The sequence below is a fragment of the Gouania willdenowi genome, chromosome 6 (assembly GCF_900634775.1).
Source record: "Gouania willdenowi chromosome 6, fGouWil2.1, whole genome shotgun sequence".
NCBI classification, from domain to species: Eukaryota; Metazoa; Chordata; class Actinopteri; order Blenniiformes; family Gobiesocidae; genus Gouania; species Gouania willdenowi.
In genome coordinates this window covers 20,651,668-20,669,739 of record NC_041049.1, presented here as the reverse complement: position 1 = coordinate 20,669,739, position 18,072 = coordinate 20,651,668, and the positions used below count along the sequence as shown (strand labels likewise).

The window sequence follows — 18,072 nt, the reverse complement described above, 5'->3', positions numbered from 1 at the left end:
GGAGTAATCTGATAATTATCTCAGCAAATGTTGATGTTTTGGGTGTGCAAAACAATTCCTTGTATGGCAACAAATTAATACGAGCTTTTTGTTTGAGGTATGAATAGAAAAGAGGTCACAATACATTATGTATAATCCCAACACGAGCTATAACCCAGATATGATATTGCAATATCATATCACAATTTCACCATTTTAAATTGCGATAATTAAAAAGATTCTGTGAAGGATTACAGTTTAAAGTAAAAGTTGTGTATATGAATTAAAATCTTAAAATGCAGACAGTTTGCTTGTTATAGGACTACAGCATGCTTATTTTTTTCCAACTTTCCTCTCTTTTTATCCTTTCCAAAAATATCGGATTAAATGAGTACATCAACATACAATTCAGTGTATTGCGTCACCACTAAGAATAACCATGCTGTGAATTAGCAAAACAGCGCCACTCTGTGGATGGTGTTGAAAATAGATATTGTAGAGGGCAGAAAGCACACGTTACAAGTTGAAAGTTTAAGTAAAAATGAAGTAATTGTTAAATAGCCATATGGCCATTTATCTTTTACATTGCACTTACGGTGTATTGTTTATTAAAACAATAGGATCCCCAATTGCCTTTACCCAGGTGAGGCTATTCTTTCTGAGGTCCCCACAAATGTGAAACAATACTCTTTACAAAATCAAAATAATTGAAATATTTCTACATCAGCAACTAAAACAAAAGAACACCTAACATCTTAACGGCACTTTGTACTACCATCAGATCTGCATCCATTGTAATACATCTATTTACTGGCTTTTATGAGATCCATCATAATTTCCTTTCCAATTACAGCCTTTTTGAGTTTATTTTTAAAGCATAGTGTTTTAGCAATTGCAATTGTTGTGGGGGAGGGGATTCCAGTATGCGACTGCCAGAGGTGTAAAAAGTACTGAAATATCAAGTAGAAATACTGTTACTTGAGTGAAATTGTACTGAAGTACAAGTATTACAAGACTACAAGTAAGTCATACATAAAATACTCAAGTATAAATAAAAAGTAGCTTTATTTAATAATACTCAAAGCAAAAGTTACTAGTTACTTTCACCCCCACATTTTTTTTTTGGTAATACATCTTGCCATGGTTTCCTTGCATACAGGAACATCTCATGAATAAACTTATAAAGGAAGAGACGATAGCTGGCAAAATTGGAACTTCATTTATTTTCCACTAAGGCTTCTGTATCAAATAAAAGGTTTGTCAAATTGTACAATTATTTTTAAAAAAAATAAAATAACACCAATTAATTTAATTCTAAGTATAGCTAGAGTTTATACACTCTAAAACAATGCCATGCCAAATGTGCCATGTGGATAACAACATAATGAGTAGAAACCCCGACCTGAACCATAGAAAGTGGCTAGGAGTCGATCAGAAATGGCACGATTAAGAACATATGGTTATGTTCAATGTACCTTCATAAACTGCTGGCCTGAAATCAGTACAGTACTGTGGTTTAGGGTACCAATTTTTAAGCTAAATTTACTCAGAAACAGTTGGGTGTAGAAATGTAACAAATTATTTTAAAACATACTTAAAGGTCCAGTATTTTGCTATTTTTCACCAATCTCCATTTCAGATTCAGATTCAGAATACTTCATTCATCCCAGAGGGGAAATTCAGTTTCAGTTACATCCCATCCAAGAAACATGAAAAGACAATCACATATAACATGGGAGTGCAGGAGCGGAAGTACTGTGGGTCGCAAGCCATTAAGGCAGCGCCCCGTGTTTTAGATGAGAAGTGGAAAAACATGAGGAAAAAGGAGAGGGAAAAAGGCAGGTCCCAGTGCAAGCGCCAAAAGACACATATTATTATAGTATTATTTGCCAAACTTGCCTGTTTTCTGGAGTTTTAGCCCTCTGAAAAGTCACTTTAATGACGCTTCTAAAAACAGGCTGTTTTGCGGCCTTCATGCATATGCATGGGTGTCTGTAGACGCAGACTTCATGCCTCGCTCTGAGAGGGTGATCACCATCGCAATTTTCTTTTGCTATCCACACACTGCTGTTATTTTTTTCAGCCTAAAAACTGCACATTACAGTAAAACATATGGCTATATAAGCGGTTATTGTAATTGTGAGTCCGACAAAAACGCTGCTTCTAGTTGTGTGTTTATCACAGCAGCAACGGAGTCAGTCAGCTGTTTCAGATGTTTCAAACACTCACCAGAGTTGCTACTTTTTTGTTATCCGCACATATTCTGACCACAGAACTAATCCATTTAAGTCGATTGTCTACTGTTTTGTCCAACTGCTGCGTTGCATTGGGTCACAAACACGTCAGATCATGTCAAAGGCGATACGAGGCGATATAACGGCTACTAAAAATGGAACTGCTACCATGGCTGCTCACTGCTCCTCAGGGAGGAATTAAATGCTGAGAACACATTTCCTTTTTGTAGCTTTACATATATGTAATAAAGTATAACGTATATTCTATATTAAATCACAGTGTTTGTTTTAGCTTTGAGGTCGTTTGAGAGGGAGGAGCTCACATTCTTATATAGGGTAGGAGGAGCCAGGATTGTCAGAAGGAGGAGGTTCCGCGATGTGACATCACAACACGAGAACAATCCAACTCGCCCGTTTGAAGCTGACTTCTTACAAAATGTGGAATAACAAGGGAGGGAGGAAACAGAACTTTTTCAACTTTGACCCTCTGAATGAGGCTAAAGGGATGTATATCATTATAATGTAATTTTTTCATAATACTGCCCCTTTAAGTGCAAGTACCCATAAAAGCTACTCAATTACAGTAACGTGAGTACTTGTAATCAATTACTTTCACCTCTGGCGACCATTCTATACATCACCATTTTTTTTTCAGTGCATTAACATAGGCAGAGTCGAGCGATTGCCTATAGGGCTGGTCTAGCATCATATGTCAATCATTAGTTAGTCGCAACTGCAAAAACTGCAAAAACAGGTTAACCTGAAATATAGATATTTCTGAAAAACAAAATAAGACTGCATGCCAGCCTATCCTCCACCTGCATCCAAGACGGTGGAGGATAGACTGACATGCAGTGTATAAACTAAGGATGAATGGTTTTTGTTTATACTGGTTAATATCTTGGAAACAGAATCATCTCTTGCATAATAATCCAAGGTTTTTCCTGCTCACTCTGAACTGTGAGCCTGGAGCAGTGGGAATAGAAAAATATAAAGTTATTGGAAGAAAACAAACGGCCTAATAAAAAGCAGTGCAGTGTACACAGAGAGCTGCTTCACACATCGGCTTTTTATTCTCTTCATACCTCTTGTGTACGGCCCCAAAGACTGTGCGGGTTATCAATGTCACGTTTGAGGATTTCTCTGCTTTTCTCTGTTTAAACTGTTACCTGTTAAATAAACAACGGTTCCATCCTGCGGTTTAATGACAAGCTGCTCCAAACAGACTGAGTACCTCGCTGTGTGCTGAGCTGCGTGGCGCCAAGTCGCTGCTTTGTTTACAGTTTATTTTAATGTATTTATAATGCAAAGCCACATTGGTCGTTGTAGCTGCTGGTTTCAGGTTTATGTTTTGTGGCTTCACACAAATTAAAAACTGAGAGTGACCACTTCACCTCTTTTTAAAACTCCTGCTAGACAATAGGGGTTTATATGGAGCTTGATTCATTATCTGTGGTGACGAGGTTGCAGCTTTATCTGCCAATCAAGAGCAATTAAGTGCAGCGGTCTTACCCAGCTGCTGGCAATCAGCCAATATGGGCGGGTATATAAGCAGTATGAGCTTGTTCAGAAGAATGAGACACTAAGAATGCTTTTAACTCTTTCAGCCGGTTTCAGCATTTCTAGCCTCCTCAGTGCCAGCCGTTTTTTGAGCATTTTGACTCATTTTAAAAGACCCACAGAATATTTTGTACTATGACAATCTGAATTCCGAAAGATTAAAGTTTCTGATTTCATCATCAAAAAGAATTTTGTTTCTAGCTTATTTCGTTCTTCCATAATCAGCAGTTGAATAGAGGCAAGTTTCACACAAATCGCCAGTTTGTGACAAAAAGCTGAGAAAAACGGCTTTTTCTGAAAAAACCTATTTTTTGTTTTTTTCGCTTTAGAGACACCTCAACATTGGTTTCCTTCTATAAAACTACAAAAACAACACTGAGACTGGGATTTTGATGGCAAAATTCTAATTATTTTGCTATCTGGGTCAATCTCCACACACGCAAATTCCTCCTCATCCCGGACATGCTGAGTCACACCGCTTGCCCCGTTTTTTGATCGTTTTTTCTCACCATCGCCACACTTTCAATAGTCCACTTAGTTCCACACATGCACTGCTGTGAGCTGCTGGGAACTTCAGCATCAACTCTTGTAGCGCCATTTTCTGTCTCGTAAACTCCTTTCCTCTCCCTCTGAGCTCTGCCCATCACGGGTGATCTTTCACCCGTGATGGGCAGAGCTGCTACCACCTACATGTCACCTATTATTTTGCTATCTGGCTCACACTTGAATGTTTTGCTTACTGCATTTTGTATCTGCTCCCCCCGTCAATCACACAGACGTAACTTCCTCTTCCTCCTAATACGCAGAGATGACCCGTTTGGCCGGGTTAGTTAATCGTTTTATCTCACGACTGCACGATGATGCCGTGAGCTGCTGGATACTTCACAATATCACTTCATAGCGCTATAATCTCCCTCGTCCCTGCTTCTTCCTCTTTAGCTAAGGGTAGCATCAGTGGCTAATCTCACATCTAAAGGTGCGCTGCTGCCACCTTCAGGGCACAGTTGGTCATTACATAACACTACAGCTTAGATATTGATGAGGGACCTTTGCCAGGGTGTCTTTTAGTAATCTCCGTGAAAAAACGTAATATTACGTCAATGGCACTGAATGAGTTAATTGACTTTCTATAATGATGTATTGAAATGTAATTCAGTGTAAATTATACCTGCTGCCAGGGCTGGGGTCAATTGTATATTTCAGTTACCCATGTTCAATTACAATTCAATTACTATTACAGTTACCAGCATTTTTTTCCATATACTATTGATTTTTTATCCTCAGAAAGTCTATTACACTTACCTTCTCAATTGCTAAAGTTCAATTACAACTAACACAATTACTCACAATTACTGAGCCTGAAATAAAAAACCTAATAAAAGTTTTATTAGCTTTCTGTTAGCATCTCTTATGTTAACAGGTCTTAAATCAACTGTGAAATACACTAAAAACAAATATCTATCATCTAATTTCTTTCTATCTATTGGTTACCTTGTTAGACTTTCTAATCAATGAAAATGTGGGTTTTAATATTTTTATCTAAAGGTAAAATGTATAGCTTCATATGAAACATGTTTTACTAAATGTTCACTACATATGTGTAGAACTGTACATAGAACTGTAACATGGTTATCCAGTTTTGCATTAAATTGTAATTGACAATTTTAATATGTATTTTCATGACAATTACAATTACATAGTCAATTATTTGAACTCAATTACAATTTAATTAGGATTACAACACCAAGAAATTTTTTTAAATTCCAAATACGCCATAATTGTAATTAATTATCAATTACGTAATTACAATTATAATTGACCCCAACCCTGGCTGTTGGTTGGGGCCAGACAATTTTAGACAACACAAAATAGCAGCTGTTAGCGTGTAAAGGCACATTTCAAAGGGCTGTCAAAAATTCAGATATTAAGACAAAATCTGAAAATGCAGATATTGCATCCCAACAGCACGGATATATTTGTTATTTTTAGCTGTTGAACCTTTTTAGTTTTCAACAATGATTTTTTGGCTCTATAAATAAAAATATGACGTTTAAAAATGCCATTTTTGCATTGACTCCAATTGTTCTCATTAGAGCAAAAATCAATTCATTCCTGAGATAAAATTCTAATTTTTTCCAAACATCATCTACAGTTAGTCCAAACTTTTGTCATATTTTATGAACATTAAACATGTATATGTTTAAAACAGTTTACGGTTAAACATTTTCATCCACTGTAGGCTCAGTTTTTCATGTGAATCGTTTGTTAGGACAGTCTGCAGACTGGTGTCAATTGAACAAAAATAGTGTGAGGAGATTTACAGTTTTTGAAAAATTGAGTGATGGTTGGTTTGTTGTGAATTTTTTTAATTCTGAAATTTAGAGGCTTGCTGTAGCGCCACCTTTAGGACTATTGGTCTGTGTTTGCAGCTGAGGCAATTTGGTATGGGACTGGACCTTTGTGCAAAAATGGATTTAGGAAATGAAGACACTATTATTAGAGCCCTAAATGCACATTTTGTTTGTTTCAGCAAGTGCAGTCATGGTAGTTTTCAAAACGTGAATCATATGATTGTAAAAAAAACGTCTGAACCTCCTACTTTAAGCAAAATGTATTTGTCCATTGAAAGAATAAGTATAAAAGCAGAATTATGAATCCTTGCCTTTCTGATGCTCTTTTTACAATGATGTCTGTTTGTACCTAAAGCAAAATGAGTCACTATCCCACTCCTGCTACTACTGTAGTAGCCTTTCTAAATATTTCAACTTTACCCATTGGCAAATCAGCAGCAGATTCACATTGTAAGGAGAATTTGAGAAATGCTGTTTTTTTTTTAGCTTTCAAGTACGTTTTTAGGTCAAACCATAAACTATGTTAGGATTTAGGATAGCCCACTGGTCACAGAAGCTCCCGTTTGAAGATCAGAGTTTTCCATTTTACTCTTTCACTGCAGTATTGGCTCATTGCATAAACAGTTTTCTTAGAAAAGGAATGTAAGGACGAATGTCCTTGTTAATAGATCGAGATTCAAGATATATGGAGTTTTCTATTTTGGCGATATTGAAAATTACATTATCGCCTGTATCTATATATTTTGATTTTATAGTTTATGTTGTATTAAAATACTTTTATTTTAGGAGTTGTTGCTTTCACTACTGTAGCTGTTTGTTAATACATTTCACAGTCCCATTGTGTATTTTTTTTCTCATTTTGTGTATTTTGTTTTTATGTATTTTTGTTGTTCTTTTGTGTATTTTTCTGCTAATTTTGGATGTCTTTCTGAGTCATTTTGTGTATTTTTTGGCATGTATGTTGTTCTTGGATTTTCGTTGAAAGACCCCCCAATCACCCCCCTCACAGAGACTACGAAAAGGATTTATTGAGGTGAAAAAGTTACTTAGTTATGCTTTAACCTCATAAACCTAGAGATATGTAAATGTGCTATTTGAATACTAACACCATCACAGTTTTTTGTTGCATATGTAGCTTCTAAATCGCCTCCCATTCCTAGTAGTAAAGTTTATGTTTTATAGTCTTTCATTTGAGCTGTCTCAGGTTGAGTATCCCTTTAAACTGTGACTTCAAGTATGGTTTATCATGCAATTTGTGCCTGGAAATGGACAATAATCTTTGTGGGCAATGTCTGTTTTCTGAAATGCTTGCATGTTGAAAATAAAAAAAAAACAGGGTTAGTAAAACTGTGTAAACATTTATTGTGTTCAAGGCAGTCGTCTTGTGCAACTGTCAAAGCCCTGCAATGCTTTTATTAACCTAGTATATACATCTATAAAATATATAGTAAATTAAGTGTTTGTGGGGCATTTTAAAGAGTGTTGAATATTTTCTTGATAGCTGCTCAATAAAAACCATTCCATGCCATTGACTATGAAGTCTCTGAAAAAGGGTCCATATGCAATGATGATGTGCAGCTCGTGTAAAAGTTTACAATGAAAGTCCATCTCAGGGCTGATTGTATACAAAGCACGTTTTCTAACAGGACTGTTTAGGCTGAATTCCACCAACACGGGCCTTGCTGCACCTGCTGTGCTGATTCTTTCAGCCAACTTTACTTCAACCTCTAAATGGCAACAAACACCGCGCCAATTAGCAGTTGTCAGCTCGCAATTACGCAAATGCAGCACTCATGAAAAGACCTAGCTGTTTTCAGTGTATTAGGCTTTTTTTGTGAGTCACTCAAATTTGTCAGCTATTCCTCGGTATGAGCTGAGAAAAATAGTCGATTCATCTCCGAATACATTATGTCTTCTCACAAGAAGCGGTTCTGCTTTTTCTAAAATTATCCTCAAGTTAGCGCCACGTTAAGCACAGTGACGGCTCAGAATAGAAACGGCTCTGTTAAGTGAAATAATTTAAACTGCCTGTTTAAGCAAACAGAACAGACATGACAACTACTGTGATCTATGGTAAATTCACAGGTATCAAGAAATAGCCCGAATGTTTCTTTTAGCTCAGCTGGGTCCAAACTCAGACCATGGGGTTTACTTTGGTATACAGCAGGGGTCACCAACCTTTCTGAAACTGTGAGCTACTTCATAGATACCACATAGATACTTCTTAAATATTTCATTTTCGTGGTTTCACTTTAATTAGAGGGTAAGATAATAAGGCTGGCTAGACGTTACTTAAAAAGTAGAAAAGTTTCCTTGACTTCCATGTAATAATTTCAGCAGTTCTTTTTGTCTTCCTTTTTAATAATATGTTACAGTTCCATTTATTCAGACTGCTGTTTTTCACATCAAAAGCGACCAGCAAACACCTCTGAAGAAGACTGGCAGTTGACATTTGAAACATGTCAGGAGATCAAACTAAATTTCCTGAAAAACAGTTGTCTGAACATATTAAACCTTAAAATATTCAAAAAGAAGACAAAAGCACTCGAGGTGCTCCTGAGGGCAGGCACCTCGTTAGAATAAGATGCCAAATTGATTAAGCACTGCTGTGCAAATGAGGGTCATTGCACTCAGGGCCGGCTCTACGCAGGGGCCAAAGGGGGCAGCGCCCCCTCAAATAAATATCTTGCCCCCTTAAATCAAAGATTATGATTCTCACTCCATGCTCAGATTTCCCAAGAGACACATCTATTACACTTACAGGTTCCTGAACGTTTCTACACATGTATTAGCAAGCAAGCCTGCCTGAAGAAGGTCCTTTTAAGGACCGATACGTCACGTTTCCTCTTGCTTTTTCTTCCTTTTGCTGTTTTACTCCTCTTATGGATGGACGGGGATATGAGGGCGGGTGGACAGTGGTTTCCTACCGTCAGGAACGCGACAAACACCGCCACGGCCCCATCGGGCCGCCGCCGTGCTCCTCACAGCTTCTATAACAGCCGCGAGCGGCACACTGATGCGTCAGTCTCATGGACCGAGGGCCACCGTGCTATACATGGCTTCAGAGAGCCAGGCTTTCAGCCACAATTTTTTGATCTGCGGGACTACTCTGTAGCTCCGAAATATCGCTCTAATGAGCGCACTGCACGCCGTCATTATGCGGACATGCACAGCCATGGCACTGCTCCACGGCACCAAGCACCACACACACACCCCCCACAACACTAGGGATGATAAACTCAAGTCTGATGACCTAGACTTTGGGTTACAAGTGTGTGTTATTTATAAAATAATAAAACTGGCCCACCATCTAAAGAATGTTTTAGCCTCTAAACCCCCTCCCACAAATCAGAGGCTGACTAATCATTTATCCACCTTTATTAAACCTGCCAGCCCCTGTAATGAAATACAAACATTAATTACTGGGAGTGCTAAAAACTGGGAACAAACCACCATGCTCATTCTCCAAGACCACTACACGGTGGCCATGGAGGCTGAGTTTGAAGCCCTCCTGGGCACGCCCACAGCAGACTGGTGAGACCCCTTCCAGACAGCCTCATCCTGGGCTAGACGCAACCTGAGGATGTGTTTACAGGATGAGACTCTGGAGAAGGTGGAAGCTCTCATCATATCTCGTGTAAAAGATGTGAATAAGCAGGGGGAGGAGGTGAGAGTGGACAGAGAGAGGGAGGGAGACAGGGTCTCATCACCACCAGAGAGGACCCCCCCCACATCCCAACCATGTCCCACCATCACCACCAGGTCTGAGGTGCACATTTCAGCTGACTCCAGGGCCATAGCAGAGGTGGCCAGGACCCACCGCTGAGCCTAAAGCCCCGCCGACCACCGTTTCTCCATTTCACCCCCTGTTGTCACCAGACCATACTCACTGGTTACCACGGCTACCATGGCGACCATGACAGAGCCAACAGGGGATTGGTCACCATTTAGGGAGACTGAAACAGCCACTACTGTTCAAATTCACTCCCATCTTAAAACCCCAGAGGACCCCACGGCCCCTCCCTCTGGGTGAACTCTATCCAAATCATCCAGTTAAGATATATGTTATGTTGTTGGTTGATAAAATCTGAATGAAGGATGTTTTATTTTTATTTTTCAGTTTTCCCCCTTGAGGGATTGCCACCCTATTGTGGTCAGGGGGTCTGTGTGCCTCAGTGACCTTAAGAGCTATACCAGCAGGAGCTTAGTCTTCAGGTGGGACACCCAAGTTGGACAGGTGTGAAGGTAGAGGCCTGATTAAGTGCAATCCACATCTCTGGGTTGGGGTTGGACACAAAGTTAACAAACCCCTCATATATGCCTGCCATAGCCGGTCCTGATTGCACTTCTCTCAGGTTACTGTGAATTGTATTTATATGCTTTACGCCACAACAAATGTAAATATTCGGGGTGTATAGTTTGTGTTGGCGTACGTGGGGCTGTACGTGGTCTTGCTTGGTTCAGCTTTGTACTTAAGAAGACATGTAAAACACTGTAGACTGACACACGTAGCAGCTCTGCTCAAGGCTGTGTCTTATGTTCTGTTGGTGAGTTAATCTAAGAAGACTGTCAAAGCCATCTTCCTTTCTATCAAAAGTTCTGCACTGATAACTGGGCCTTACAAGTTCTCTGGTGGCCTCTCCAAGTTCATCAAACCTTTGCCACAGCTGGCAGGCAGTTGGAATCGATAGTGGACATTGTTATACAGGCTGTTATGTTATGTTCCCTCAGAGTCTTTTTCCAGAATGTACTTTTAGAGGAGCAGAGGAGCTGCCAGTCAGCTACAGGGCTTCATGACAGGCAATTTAATCTGAAAGAGAATGGACGGTCCTCAGAGGGTGGGACAGCAGCAAAGTCGGTGAGAAAATCTATAAAAGGTGAAGATTTAGCTCCATGTTTGCTTTAGATTTTCTGATGTTCATAATTAGATGACAAATCAGTTTAAAATTTAAATGTATTTTACATTCCTGCAAAATGTAAAATCTTGGCAGTCAACATCTAGTGGGTTGTTAGAAATCAATCAGTCTATTCTCTGCTCTATGTTAACTTCTCTTCTCTTACAGTTTGACTAACAGCAGGCCAATGTTTGTTGGATTCCATCATACAAGAAGAAGCACACAGCTCCTTAAATCACCATGTTATTTTACAGAAGTGCCATTGTATCATTAATTTGGAAAAGGCATGAACAAAGCTTAAAACTGACAGATTATTCTAATTGTTTCATTAAAGTTTTAATAACGTTATATGAGTGGATGACGCCCCCAACATTAAAGCCGACCATCTGTTTTTAAGAGACAGTATCAGTATCGGTGATACCTGTTCGGTAAATTTAGCTTTCTCTACATGTGCTTTGATTTGCCTTGGCTTTGGCCCAGCTGTCTACCCATTTTGTTAAGGCTGTTTTGGAAAATCACTAAAATGTTATCCATTTTTCTGGAGGAGGAAAAGCTTACTTGCTGCTATAAACCTCACCCACTCACTATCTGTTTGTCAATGATCTTTATTTCATTACAAGTGACTCACATAATGGAATTTTTTTTTTCACTATTTCTATTGATTTCCAAGAGGTATAAAAGGGTTGTCTTTTTTTTTTTTTTTTTTTTTTTAAATGTATTTAAGGTAGACTTTATTTTTACTTCTCTTTAATATTTAGATACTGTATATATGTATAAATATATACTCTATCTGGTGTGGATACAGCTTCATGCCTCTAACTTTTCTTGATTCTGGCTCTGTTCCAGGTGGACCATCAGCTCTGGATTTCCCGATCCTCGAAGGAGAATCGTGTATTTTAAAGGACTTTTCCTGTAAATAGAGAAATTCTTTCTTCTGAACGTCATCTAATCTTTGAAAAAAAAAAAAAAAAAACTATTCTGAAACCCTACAGACACGAAGATGAGGAGAACGTCCCATTCACAGAACTGTTCTATCAGACCTGTCTTTGAAGGACGACATGACATGACTTATTCTCTAATGTTGCACTGCTAGTCGAGGATCAAAGTGTTTAAATGTTGATTTCCGGAGTAAAAGATTCCCGCAGATATCTTTGCATTGTATTGTGTTGATGATACAATCTAAAATAATCAATGGTGGTTTTTAAAAGGACCATTATAGTGACAGCCTTTGAAAATACATTTATATAAACACAAAGACTGTAGTATACAGTCTGACCTTGCATCATTTAGCCAGAAGGACACTTTAAATGCTTCCAATAGGAATTAAAGCTGGGTCTCTACTGCACCACTACCCTAACTTTTAATCACAATATTTATTGAAGAAAATAATCTAATTGAGGGTTCCATGAAGTTAATGTGTTTCATTGACTTGTGGACTTGTTTTATTTTTTTGCACTCCAACTAAAACTGAAAATTGTCAACAACTGTGACAATGAACTGCTATTACAGTTGCTGTCACAAAGATTACTAGTTTTTGCTTTGATGCTATTGCTTAACATGTAATTACTTTAACTTCAGGTGATGTCCCACCTTGAGTTTTTGACACTTATGAAGAAGTAGATAAGTTGTGCCAACAGTTCTGGCTGCATTGACAATCTTCTGGATATACAAAGTGGTCAACGTTGACTTGCCAGTACAGGACAATGTGTTCCCAGGGACAATGATTGAGTCCAATACAATCTTAACATATCCAGAAGAGTTTAAAGAAGACCACCAGGAAGAAAAGCCCACAAAAGTTTGTTTAATTGGACTGTAACACAACAAAGTACAACTACAGGTCATTGTTCCACCTCATTCTTCGTAGAGCCATGTGTGACACCTTTGGAATTCTACCTGTTTTTGGAATCTGATAATGTTTGAAAATGCTGCTGCTTTATGTACCAGAAAGCAGTGACATGCAGTTATTAGTGAGGATGAAAAGCTTTTCTATAAGATACTAAGACATCAGCTCCTGGGTTTCTGGGTGAATTCACAAGCACAAAGTGACATATGGTGAAAATTGTAAAGACTGGCTGAAAAATAAAATGACATTGACAAAGTGAGCAAACCCCACCACTGTCAATGCGAAGTGAATTGTTTACTTTTACTTTGAAAGCCACTGTCCAATTCCAGGCTCTTCCTATTAAGTCTTTTGAGTTTTTTTTTGTTTGTTTTGCAGCTACAAAACTTTAAAATGACTAGTGCAATGTTAACTGAAATACAATGTCCAGGTGAATAATGGCAGCAGTTCCCAAACTTATATTGACCTTTACCTTCCAGTAGCATTTGCTGACACTTTTGTCTGTGTAAGTGATTACATCAGTAATAAACTATGGTTGTGTAAACTAAATCTGTTTCTATTATTTCTATACACTTCAGGCTTGATTCACTAGAATCCCAAATAAAGAACCCTAACTTTGGTGAGAATTTGGTCTGAATACCTGACGGTTACACACAATGTTAGAGACTGGGGAAAACAAAAAGAAAGAACAGAGGATATCAAGAAAAAGATGGCAAGATTAAAGAAAAAAAAAGGTCATAGTAAATGCTTTTATTATTTGTTAATTTATTCATTCAAAAATGTTGATTTACCTCTAACGTCTGTTAGCACGCGCAGTCACGGTTGCTTGTTTTAATATACGCAATAGTAAGTAATCAAGCCTTTAAAGGGAACATATCATGGTTTTAAATCCTTCCTTTTTACATATAAATCATACAGTTGTGGTCTATATAAAGCGGAACTGCAATGCTTGGGTCTGAATTCCTCATTATTATAGCTCCACAGGCCCCTTTTCTACCCCTTTTCTGATGTGCTTCTGAGAGCAACTCGTTTTGGTGCAGTCTCTTTAAATGCAAATGAGACACTTCATACCCCGCCCCTTCTTCAGGTGACACTCGGTTCAACTCCACCCTGCTCAGCCATTTTTGTAGTTTGATAGAAGAGATATGGCTATGTAGCGGCCCATAAACTTTTTATTCACACGTTATTTACAAAATGTCAACAACAGAAGACTTGTCCATCCAGCCTTACATGTTCCAGCCAGAGTCTGACCCAGCGGAGCGAGATGAAAATGAAGATGATGAACCTGCAGAACCCTAACAAGTGAGCTAACACGAGCACCAAGCTAACGCTAGCGCCAAGCAAACGTCACGAAATGCATTTTAATACAGTCTTTTCAAAGACGAAAACGGCAAAATGAAATGACTAATGAAAACTTTAGACTTAAATTAAATCACGTAGGCCATATCATCAAGGATCTAAAACGAGCACACAGCGCTAACATATGAAGACGGTGCAACTGCTAATGCTAACAAAACAATGACAGGGACGTCTTATCATCACACTTTTTAGCGTTATTTACAGCTTACCGAAGTGCTCTGTTCATCGTCTCCAAAGATAGAAGGAATTGAACCCTCAATCAGACAAAGTGTTTCTGCAAATCCTTCTTTATACTGGTGGAGGTTGCTGAAGCAGTCATCCTTGAAGTGCTGCGCGCACACAAAAATGACCTTACCCACAGATGTGGGTACATTTCTGTGAAAAATAAAACTCAACCAGGCACTTTGAAAAGGTTCTGATGCTGGGAGACGGTGTAATGAAGCGTGTGGGTTACTACATCCAACAACCAAACATTTTGACTTATCCTCTCGTAACTTCGGCATCCTTGAGCTTGGACTACAAAATAAAAGCGAGAAATAAAAATGGCGGATTGCTCGAAGTGTTGGGCCTGGAGTCGATGTCTTAATTGGCAGTTCCGCTGCAAATACTGTGACGTAATAGTTCAAAAAACTTAATAGAGAATAGAAAAATCGAATCAGATTGAAAAATATGACCAAAACAGATTATAAAGATATCTACGGAGCACCTGAAGAGACTAACTTGATTTTTTCTGTACTTCTAAACACTCTAAATATACAACAAAATGCATTTAAAAAGTGGATTTAGCATGATATGTCCCCTTTAATGTTTTACTGTTCTGTTTTAATCACAGGCTGAACTGAGGAACTCCAACTAACTCAACCAATGCAATTGAATGAGACAAATATAGGATTAATTAAAGTTTCTTGTAAAGGCATTGACGAAGGTCTTATTTCATTAAATCTCTAACCTCTAAACTGAATAACAGCTTTAAACTTTTTTCCATTTGGGAACTATTTTCCTCCATTATGCTCCCTGTTGAAGGTTGTTCAGGGACCATCAGAGCTGCTTTTGTAGCCTTACTTGTCTTGAATTTCCAATCTCACTTTCTTTCACTTTTGACTTCTTTATTCAGGTTTAGAAAGTCATCGGCTGGTAATATGCTGTTAAAAGATTATATCTGCCCTGTTAACCCCACCACTCACAAGCAGATCATTTTTCTGTCAAGTTTTTTTCTCTTTTGAATTTACTCGTTTAGATTTTTTGTAACCCTGGAGACCATCACATTTTCTACATCACAATGATGACAGTAGAAACCAAAAAGAGACTGTTAAACACTGCTAGATTTCCTTTTAGATAAACAAAAATCTAATAAAAGTCAAACAACAAAGCTTTTGTCAAAGTCAGTACATAGAAAAGAACAGAAAAGTAAACCATTATTTGCTCAAGGTCCTTCGGATCTGAATGTTTCCATGACTCTCTTGAAAAAATAGATTTGTAATTTCAATGAGACTCTCCTGGTTAAATAAATGTAAAAAATGAAACAAAAAACTACAACATCCCCACTGTCCCCTCTACATCCATACCTGCATCCCTCTGCCTCATCATCGAACCTCTGCCTCAGTTCTCCCCTGTGTCCCCAATTGAGCTTGCCATCATAACCTTGAACATGAAGTCCTCAACCAGTATTCTTAATTCCATCCAGTCTCGCCAAAAACTCCCAACCATCGCGGCACTCATAACCTTAAACATCAACTCCTCCCTCTGCTCTGGTACAGTACTCAAACTTGCAGCCGTCACCCCAATCCTCAAGAAACCTGGACTCAATGCAGACAGCATGTGCAACTTACACCCTATCTCCAACTGACCTTTTCTATTAAAAATACTGGAACAGGTTGTCTCCTCCCAGATCAAATCCCACCTCTGATCCAATAACCTCTTTGAAATATTCCAATCCAGCTTCCGTTCCCAGAACAGCACAGAAACAGCTCTCCTTAAACTCACCAATGACCTCCTCCTTTCCTCAGACTCTGGCCTCCTCAACATCATCACCCTCCTCAATCTCACTGCAGCCTTTGACACAATCAACCACAATATTCTTCTATCCCCCTTAAAACACTCACTCAATATCACTGGCACTGCTTTCTCCTGGTTCAAATTCTACTTTACTGACAGACAACAATTCATCAACATCAATACCTGTTCCTCCTCCATAGCTCCTTTGTCCCAATGCATCCCCCAGGGTTCAGTGCTCGGTACCCTCCTGTTCATCATATACTTGCTCCCCCTTGCTAACATTATCTGCCAGCATGGTCTCCATTTCCACTGTTATGCAGATGACATCCATCTTTACATCTCCACTAATTCAATCACCAATGGAACCCGTTCTACCCTGACAAACTGCCTCAATGTAATAAAGAAATGGATGCACAGCAACTTCCTCTTCCTCAACTATGCCATAATTATTAATAATAGGCCCCAAATCCCTCACAAATTCCTTTAACAACATCTCCTTCACAATAGACTCTCTCTCTCCCTCCCCTCATACCAGGAACCTTGGAGTGATCTTTGACAGCCAGCTCTCCTTTGAAAACCATGTCACCAAGCTCACAAGAACCGCCTTCTTCTTCTTCTACAAATGATAAATATAATAATTGTTACTTAGTCACTTTGCAGACAGTATGCTAATATACACAATTATGTTTTAAAAAACTGTTTCCTAAATTATGTTAACAAATATAAATTGATTTACACTAATAAATGTCATTGGAGATCAGATTATCAAGAAAAGCAAAGTTATAGTACTGGCCTGAATTGCATTGGAAATACATCCTGTGATGCATGGTGTCTAATTTAGTTGGACACATAATTAACTAGAAATTTCTCCCAATATAATACAAATATTCAGAAAATGTAACAATTATATTGATTATTAGGTATTAGGTAATTCCAGCATATATTTGTTTTCTTCAGTAGTGCCCTGCTATAGAAAGATATGGGCTATTTCTCAGTCTGTGTCCTTGTGCGGACTTGTGTGCTCATGGACTTGTGAAACGTCATCACGCGTGGCCCAAGTCCTGTTCCAATTCAAAGTTTGCTTCCCAGCAAGTCCGCTGTAAATCCCCGGATGAGAACTTGCTCCGCCAGTTTCCCAGCATGCACTTCGAACACGCGCATGATTTCAAAGATGACGACAGAGGAGGATAAGCCGCACATGTGTAAATTACAAAAAATACATTGACCAGATTACCTATTTATAGGGACTGCCAATATATTAAACAAAACACACAGGCGTTTATTGTATTTAAAGTTTTGTTCTTTTTTTTTTTTTTAATTTATCACCAAATGTTTTATTGGTTTACAAAATATTTAGTATTTACAACAAAGACATCTCCTCAGTGATAGATTCTATTTTCTTTGATGTTTACAGTGGAGCGCACATACTCTAAGTTTACTTTCTCCCAAAATGACGAGCATGCAAAGTTTGCACTTGCGCACAGTTTTCTCCCACGAGTCCGTACCCAGGAGTTCACAAGTATGGAGTATGCATACTTAGAATTGAGAAACGGCCATGGATTTCCTGAGGTACTTTGTATTTTTGCTTTCTGTCAGTCATCTTGATTTTGAGTTAAAAAACCAAAAAGCACTTCCGGCAACTGACCACTTGGTTGCAGTGTTTGGGGTGATGCATACGTGCCCACTGAGTTGGTTGGTTCAAACTGAACAATTTGGAAAAATCTATTTGGCCACATCTGTTTTTTTACAGTGTGAGACCCTTATATCCAGTATAGTGTCATCTTAATTGCGGGTGTCCCGATATTACCTTTTCACTTCTGATACGATGCTGATATTATTGTCTTCAATCTTTGCCAATA

The 18,072-nt window shown here is 38.5% G+C and overlaps 1 protein-coding gene across 1 annotated transcript in view; it reads left to right on the top strand.

Moving 5' to 3' along the window:
* Positions 1-12,008, top strand: part of LOC114466157 (protein FAM19A2) — a 129,475-nt gene extending 117,467 nt beyond the window's left edge. The window contains exon 6 of the mRNA XM_028451688.1: positions 11,866-12,008. The gene's annotated coding sequence lies outside the window, so the exon portion shown is untranslated. The remainder of the gene's footprint in view (positions 1-11,865) is intronic.
* Positions 12,009-18,072: the final 6,064 nt, after the last annotated feature.